The sequence below is a fragment of the Triticum aestivum genome, chromosome 6A (genome assembly GCF_018294505.1).
Source record: "Triticum aestivum cultivar Chinese Spring chromosome 6A, IWGSC CS RefSeq v2.1, whole genome shotgun sequence".
In the NCBI taxonomy this organism is placed as follows: domain Eukaryota; kingdom Viridiplantae; phylum Streptophyta; class Magnoliopsida; order Poales; family Poaceae; genus Triticum; species Triticum aestivum.
Genome location: NC_057809.1, coordinates 350,944,902 through 350,954,228, shown reverse-complemented (window position 1 = coordinate 350,954,228; position 9,327 = coordinate 350,944,902).

Below are 9,327 nucleotides of genomic sequence, written 5' to 3'. Positions count from 1 at the left end.
CCCATCTGAGCCTAGGGTTTGCCCCCTTCCACTCTCCCTTGCGCCTTGGGCCTTGGTGGGGGCGCACCAGCCCACCAGGGGCTGGTCCCCTCCCACACTTGGCCCATGCAGCCCTCCGGGGCTGGTGGCCCCACTTAGTGGAACACCGGGACCCTCCCGGTGGTCCCGGTACATTACCGATAAAACCCGAAACTTTTCCGGCGACCAAAACAGGACTTCCCATATATAAATCTTTACCTCCGGACCATTCCAGAACTCCTCGTGACGTCCGGGATCTCACCCGGGACTCCGAACAACATTCGGTAACCACGTATATCTATTCCCTATAACCCTAGCATCATCGAACCTTAAGTGTGTAGACCCTACGGGTTCGGGAACCATGCAGACATGACCGAGATAACTCTCCGGTCAATAACCAACAGCGGGATCTGGATACCCATGTTGGCTCCCACATGTTCCAAGATGGTCTCATCGAATGAACCACGGTGTCGTGGATTCAATCAATCCCGTATACAATTCCCTTTGTTTATCGGTACGATACTTGCCCGAGATTCGATCGTCGGTATCCCGATACCTTGTTCAATCTCGTTACCGGCCAGTCTCTTTACTCGTTCCGTAACACATCATCCCATGATCAACTCCTTGATCACATTGTGCACATTATGATGATGTCCTACCGAGTGGGCCCAGAGATACCTCTCCGTTTACACGGAGTGACAAATCCCAGTCTCGATTCGTGCCAACCCAACAGACACTTTCGGAGATACCTGTAGTGTACCTTTATAGCCACCCAGTTACGTTGTGACATTTGGCACACCCAAAGCACTCCTACGGTATCCGGGAGTTGCACAATCTCATGGTCTAAGGAAATGATACTTGACATTAAAAAAGCTTTAGCATACGAACTACATGATCTTGTGCTAGGCTTAGGATTGTGTCTTGTCCATCACATCATTCTCCTAATGATGTGATGCCGTTATCAACGACATCCAATCTCCATGGTAAGGAAACCATAACCATCTATTGATCAACGAGCTAGTCAACTAGAGGCTTACTAGGGACATGGTATTGTCTATGTATCCACACATGTATCTGAGTTTCCTATCAATACAATTCTAGCATGGATAATAAACGATTATCATGAACAAGGAAATATAATAATAACCAATTTATTATTGCCTCTAGGGCATATTTCCAACAGTCTCCCACTTGCACTAGAGTCAATAATCCAGTTCGCATCGATATGTGATTAACACTCAAGGTCACATCCCCATGTGACTAACACCCAAAGAGTTCTGGGTTTGATCATGTTATGCTTGTGAGAGAGGTTTCAGTCAACGGGTCTGCAGCATTCAGATCCGTATGTACTTCGCAAATTTCTATGTCATTTTGTAGATGCAACTACTACGCTACATTTGGAGCAATTTCAAATAACTGTTCTACTTGGAGCTATTCTAAATTATTTTTCCATTATACGTATCCGATATCTCTTCTCAGAGCTATCCGGATAGGTGTTAAGCTTGCATTGACGTAACTCTTTACGTTGAACTCTTTATCACCTCCATAACCGAGAAACATATCCTTATTCCTCTAAGGATAATTTAGACCGGTATCTGGTGATCTACTCCTAGATCACCTTTGTACCCTCTTGCCAAATATGTGGCAAGGCACACATCAGGTGTGGTACTCAGCATGGCATACCGTATGGAGCCTATGACAAAAGCATAGGGGACGACCTTCGTCCTTCCTCTTTCTTCTGTCGTGGTCGAGCTTTAAGTCTTAACTTCATACCTTACAACTCAGGCAAGAACTCCTTCATCTTGAACACCTTCAAGATCATGTCAAGGTATGTGCTCATTTGAAAGTACCATTAAGCGTTTTGATCTATCCTTATAGATCTTGATGTTCAATGTTCAAGTAGCTTAATCCAGGCTTTCCATTGAAAAAACACTTTCCAAATAACCCTATATGCTTTCCAGAAATTCTATGTCATTTCTGATCAACAACATATACTCATCAGAAATTCTATAGTGCTCCCACTCACTTCTTTGGAAATACAAGTTTCTCATAAACTTTGTATACACCGAAAAACTTTGATCATCTCATCAAAGCATACATTCCAACTCCGAGATGCTTACTCCAGTCCTTAGAAGGATTGCTGGAGCTTTGCATACTTGTTAGCATCTTTCAGGATTGACAAAACCTTCCGGTTGTATCACATACAACCTTTCCTCAAGAAAATCGTCGAGGAAGCAATGTTTTGACATCCTATCTGCAAGATTTCATAAATAATGCAGTAATCGCTAATATAATTCCAACAGACTCTTAGCATCGCTACGAGTGAGAAAGTCTCATCGTAGTCAACTCCTTGAACTTGTCGAAAAACATCTTAACGACAACTCGATCTTTCTTAATGGTGATACTTACCATCATTGTCCGTCTTCCTTTTAAAATCCATATGTACCTAACAGCCTTACGACCATCAAGTAGTTCTTCCAAAGTCTACACTTTGTTTTCATATATGGATCCTCTCTCGGATTATATGACCTCGAGCCATTTTGGAATCCAGGCCCACCATCGCTTCTCCATAGCTCGTAGGTACATTGTTGTCTAGCAACATGACTTCCAAGACAGGATTATGTACCATTCTGAAGTAGTACGCATCCTTGTCATCCCACGAGGTTTGGTAGTGACTTGATCTGAAGTTTCATGATCGCTTATCATAAGCTTCCACTTCAATTGGTGTAGGTGCCGCAGGAACAACTCCCTTGCCATGCCACACACTAGTTGAAGAGACGGTTCAATAACCTCATCAAGTCTCCACCATCCTCCCAATCAATTCTTTCGAGAGAAACTTTTCCTCGGGAATGGACCCGATTCTAGAAACAATCCCTTATTGCTTTCGGATCTGAGACAGGAGGTACACCCAACTATTTTGGGTGTCCTATGAAGATGCATTTATCCGCTTTGGGTTCGAGCTTGTCAGCCTGAAAATTTTCACATAAGCGTCGCAGCCCCAAACCTTTTAACAAATGACAGCTTAGGTTTCTCTAAACCATAGTTCATACGGTGTCATCTCATCAGAATTACGTGGTGCCCTATTTAAAGTGAATGTGGTTGTCTCTAATGCCTAACCCATAAACTATCGTGGTAATTCGATAAGAGACATCATGGTATGCATCATATCCAATAGGGTGCAGTTATGATGTTCGGACACACCATCATACTATGGTGTTTCAGGCTGTATTAGTTGTGAAGCAATTTCCACAATGTCTTAATTCTATGCCAAACTCGTAATTCAGATATTCATCTCTATGATCATATCATAGACATTTTATCCTCTTGTCACGACGATCTCTCACCTTCACCCTGAAATTACTTGAACCTTTCAATAATTCAGACTCGTGATTCATCAAGTAAATATACTCAACATCTACTCAACTCGTCTGTGAAGTAAGAACATAACGATATCCACTACACGCCTCAGCACTCATTGGACTGCACACATCAAAATGTATTACTTCCAACAAGTTGCTTTCTAGTTCCATTTTACTGAAAACGAGGCTTTCAGTCATCTTGCCCATGTGGTATGATTTGCATGTCTCAAGTGATTCAAAATAAAGTGAGTCCAAACGGTCCATTTGCATGGAGTTTCTTCATGCATATACACCAATAGACATGGTTCGCATGTCTCAAACTTTTCAAAAACGAGTGAGCCCAAAGATCCATCAACATGGAGCTTCTTCATGCGTTTTATACTGATATGACTTACGTGGCAGTGCCATAAGTAGGTGGTACTATCATTACTACCTTATATATTTTGGCATGAACATGTGTATCACTATGATCGAGATTCAATAAACCATTCATTTTAGGTGCAAGACCATTGAAGGTATTATTCAAATAAACAGAGTAACCATTATTCTCCTTAAATGAATAACCGTATTGCGATATACATAATACGATCATGTCTATGCTCAACGCAAACACCAATCTCGATGGTAGAGGGAGCGTGCGATGCTTGATCACATCAAGCTTGGGAAAAACTTCCAACACATATCGCCAGCTCACCTTTAGCTAGTCTCCGTTTACTCCGCAGCCTTTTATTTCGAATTTACTAACACTTAGCAATCAAGCCGATATCTAATACCATGGTGCTACTAGGAGTACTAGTAAATTACACATTAACACAATGTATATCCAATATACTTCTATCGACCTTGCCAGCCTTCTCATCTACCAAGTATCTAGGGTAATTCTGCTCCAGTGGCTGTTCCCCTTATTACAGAAGCACTTAGTCTCGGGTTTGGGTTCAACCTTGGGTTTCATCACTAGAGCAGAAGCTGATTTGCCGTTTCATGAAGTATCCCTTCTTGCCCTTGCCCTTCTTGAAACTAGTGGTTTCACCAACCATCAACAATTGATGCTCCTTCTTGATTTCTACTTTTGTGGTGTCAAACATCGCGAATATCTCAAGGATCATCATATATGTCCCTGATATATTATAGTTCATCACGAAGCTCTAGCAGCTTGGTGGTAATGAGTTCGGAGAAACATCACTATCTCATCTGGAAGATCAACTCCCACTCGATTCAAATGATTGTTGTACTCAGACAATCTGAGCACAAGCTCAACAATTGAGCTTTTCTCCCTTAGTTTTCCGGCTAAGAAAATCGTCGGAGGTCTTATACCTCTTGACATGGGCACGAGCCTGAAATCCCAATTTCATCCCTCGAAACATCTCATATGTTTCGCGACGTTTCAAAACGTCTTCGGTGCCTCAACTCTAAACCATTTAACTGAACTATCACGTAGTTATCAAAATGTGTATTTCAGATGTTCGCAACATCCACAGACGACGTTCGAGGTTCAGCACACTGAGCGGTGCATTAAGGACACAAGCCTTCTATGAAGCAATGAGGACAATCCTCAGTTTATGGACCTAGTCCGCATAATTGCTACTATCAACTTTCAACTAAATTTTCTCCAGGAACATATCTAAACAGTAGAACTGAAGCGTGAGCCATGACATAATTTGCGAAGACCTTTTGACTATGTTCAGGATAATTAAGTTCATCTTATGAACTCCCACTCAGATAGACATCCCTCTAGTCATCTAAGTGATTACATGATCCGAGTTAACTAGGCCGTGTCTAATCATCACGTGAGACGATGATTGTATGTTCTATATGACTCATGTTCGACCTTTCGGTCTTCTGTGTTCCGAGGCCATGTCTGTGCATGCTAGGCTCGTCAAGTCAACCTAAGTGTTTTCATGTGTAAATCTGTCTTACACCCGTTGTATGTGAACGTTGGAATCTATCACACCCGATCATCACGTGGTGCTTCGAAGCAACAAACTGTCGCAACGGTGCACAGTTGGGGGGAGCACTTTCTTGAAATTATTATGAGGGATCATCTTATTTACTACCATCGTTCTAAGTAAACAAGATGCAAAAACATGATAAACATCACATGCAATCAAATAATAGTGACATGATATGGCCAATATCATATAGCTCCTTTGATCTCCATCTTGGGGCTCCATGATCATCTTGTCACCGGCATGACACCATGATCTCCATCATCGTGTCTCCATGAAGTTGCTCGCCAACTATTACTTCTACTACTATGGCTAACACATTTAGCAATAAAGTAAAGTAATTTACATGGCGTTTCTCAATGACACGCAGGTCATACAAAAAATAAAGACAACTCCTATGGCTCCTGCCGGTTGTCATACTCATCGACATGCAAGTCGTGATTCCTATTACAAGAACATGATCTCATACATCACATATATATCATTCATCACATCCTTTGGCCATATCACATCACAAAACACTTGCTGCAAAAACAAGTTAGACGTCCTCTAATTGTTGTTGCAAGTTTTTTACGTGGCTGCTATAGGTTTCTAGCAAGAACGTTTCTTACCTACGCCAAAACCACAACATGAATTGCCAATTTATATTTACCCTTCATAAGGACCCTGTTCATCGAATCCGATTCGACTGAAGTGGGAGAGACAGACACCCGCCAGCCACCTTATGCAACTAGTGCATGTCAGTCGGTGGAACCGGTCTCACGTAAGCGTACGTGTAATGTTGGTCCGGGCCGCTTCATCCCATGATGCCGCCGAATCAAGATAAGACAAGTAACGACAAGATAATTGACAATATCGATGCCCACAACTACTTTGTGTTCTACTCATGCATAGTAAGTACGCATAGACCTAGCTCATGATGCCACTGTTGGGGAACGTAGCAGAAATTCAAAATTTTCTACGCATCACCAAGATAAATCTATGGAGTAATCTAGCAACAAGGGGAAGGAGAGTGCATCTACATACCCTTGTAGATCGCTAAGCGGAAGCGTTCAAGTGAATGGGGTTGATGGAGTCGTACTCGTCGTGATCCAAATCACCGATGATCCTAGTGCCGAACTGACGGCACCTCCGTGTTCAACACACGTACAGCCCGGTGACGTCTCCTACGCCTTGATCGAGCAAGGGGAGAAGGAGAGGTTGGGGAAGACTCCATCCAGCAGCAGCACGATGGCGTGGTGGTGGAGGAGGAGCGTGGTACTCCAGCAGGGCTTCGCCAAGCACCGCAAGAAACAAGGAGGGAGAGGGGTAGGGCTGCGCCAAGAAGGAGATTGAATCATGTCTATGGCAGCCCAAAACCTCAAGTATATATAGGGGGAGGGGAGGGGCTGCACCCCCACCTAGGTTTCCACCCCTAGGGGTGGCGGACAGCCCTAGATCCCATCTAGGGGGGCGGCCAAGGGGGGAGAGAGGGGGGCGCACCACTAGGTGGGCCTTAGGCCCATCTGAGCCTAGGGTTTGCCCCCTTCCACTCTCCCTTGCGCCTTGGGCCTTGGTGGGTGGGGCGCCAGCCCACCAGGGGCTGGTCCCCTCCCACACTTGGCCCATGCAGCCATCCGGGGCTGGTGGCCCCACTTGGTGGACCACCGGGACCCTCCCGGTGGTCCCGGTACATTACCGATAAAACCCGAAACTTTTCCGGCGACCAAAACAGGACTTCCCATATATAAATCTTTACCTCCGGAACTCCTCGTGACGTCCGGGATCTCATCCGGGACTTCGAACAACATTCGGTAACCACGTATATCTATTCCCTATAACCCTAGCGTCATCGAACCTTAAGTGTGTAGACCCTACGGGTTCGGGAACCATGCAGACATGACCGAGATAACTCTCCGGTCAATAACCAACAGCGGGATCTGGATACCCATGTTGGCTCCCACATGTTCCAAGATGTTCTCATCGAATGAACCATGATGTCGTGGATTCAATCAATCCTGTATACAATTCCCTTTGTCTATCGGTACGATACTTGCCCGAGATTCGATCGTCGGTATCCCGATACCTTGTTCAATCTCGTTACCGGCAAGTCTCTTTACTCGTTCCGTAACACATCATCCCGTGATCAACTCCTTGATCACATTGTGCACATTATGATGATGTCCTACCGAGTGGGCCCAGAGATACCTCTCCGTTTACACGGAGTGGCAAATCCCAGTCTCGATTCGTGCCAACCCAACAGACACTTTCGGAGATACCTGTAGTGTACCTTTATAGCCACCCAGTTACGTTGTGACGTTTGGCACACTCAAAGCATTCCTACGGTATCCAGGAGTTGCACAATCTCATGGTCTAAGGAAATGATACTTGACATTAGAAAAGCTTTAGCATATGAACTACATGATCTTATGCTAGGCTTAGGATTGGGTCTTGTCCATCACATCATTCTCCTAATGATGTGATCCCGTTATCAACGACATTCAATGTCCATGGTCAGGAAACCGTAACCATCTATTGATCAACGAGCTAGTCAACTAGAGGCTTACTAGGGACATGGTATTGTCTATGTATCCACACATGTATCTAAGTTTCCTATCAATACAATTCTAGCATGGATAATAAACGATTATCATGAACAAGGAAATATAATAATAACCAATTTATTATTGCCTCTAGGGCATATTTCCAACAGAATGAACACCCATGAATCATCTAGAACAAAAATGATTCCATGGTGATTTCCGCTGGTTCATTAACAGCGAGGGACGTACTGCGATAAGAAATGAGTGAATATTTCGCTAATTAAGTTGATTACCTTCTCCATGAGAAAAATCCCCGGCCCAATCCCGCAAAAAACCCTAGTCGACCAGAGTCTAGAATGTCGGTGCAGATAGGCTATGGAAAGCGGTGGAGGCGAAATCAGGTGCTGTTTGGAACGCGACCTATGGCCGCCGCCAGCAACCGTCAAGCTTAGGGTGCAGAGTTGCAGAGGAGTCCGTGGTGAGTGAGTGGGGACGAAGTGGGGGAGGGTTTTATTTTCCTTTTGCATGTGTGTGTGAACACACACGGTTCGCAGAGGCGACGGAGATGAACCTTGTGCGATAGTAAATCACCGAGATTGAATGGGAATCCAAATTTCCTTTGTCTTTCATCCATGAGTTTTTTTTCTACGATGAACATAACCCCTGCTAATCACCATGTTCAAATTTGACACTTTTCCGGGTTCATTTACAATATTTAGGGGATTATGTGCATTTCGTAGGCATTAATCCGCGTAATTCAAATTCAAACAATTGGTGCATGAAAGGGTGCACAAGAACGGTCTGGAAAAACCATACTCATGGTATTTAGTAATTTCTCAAGACTTTTACAAGGAATGGGCAGAGATTTCAATGGAGTCAACCACAAATGTGTCATTTACTGGGTTATCAACTATAGAACAATTAAATATGTGCTTGAAAAACATGACGGCTGGCATGGTGCCATGGTACGGCCTCACCGTGCCCTTGTTAAAAGCTGAGAAGGTTTGATTTATGTCGTCATGCATGCCCTTCATAAATCAAACCATCATCGAGGAAGTTCAATGCTGTCGAGAGGGAAATCACCAAGATTGAAGGGGAATCCAAATTTCCGTCCAAGTTTGCCTTTCAGATTTTTTTCCAACGATCAACATACCGCCTCAAATGAAATGGGTTCAAATTTGCCATTTTTCCAAACTCATTTACCATATTTAGGGGATTGTGTGCATTTTGTAGGCATTAATTTTGCACATAATTCAAATTCGAACAATCGGTGCATGAAAAGGTGCACAAGAACGGTCTTGAAAACCATGCTCGTGATATACAAAAAATGAAACACATGGTTGGAAAACATGACTCCTGGTGTGTTGCCATGGTATGGCCTCACCATGCCCCTGGAAAAAATTGGAGAATGTTTTCCTTATGTCGTGATGCGCACCTTTCATAAAATGAACCATCATCCAAGTAAGTTTCATGGTTTCGAGG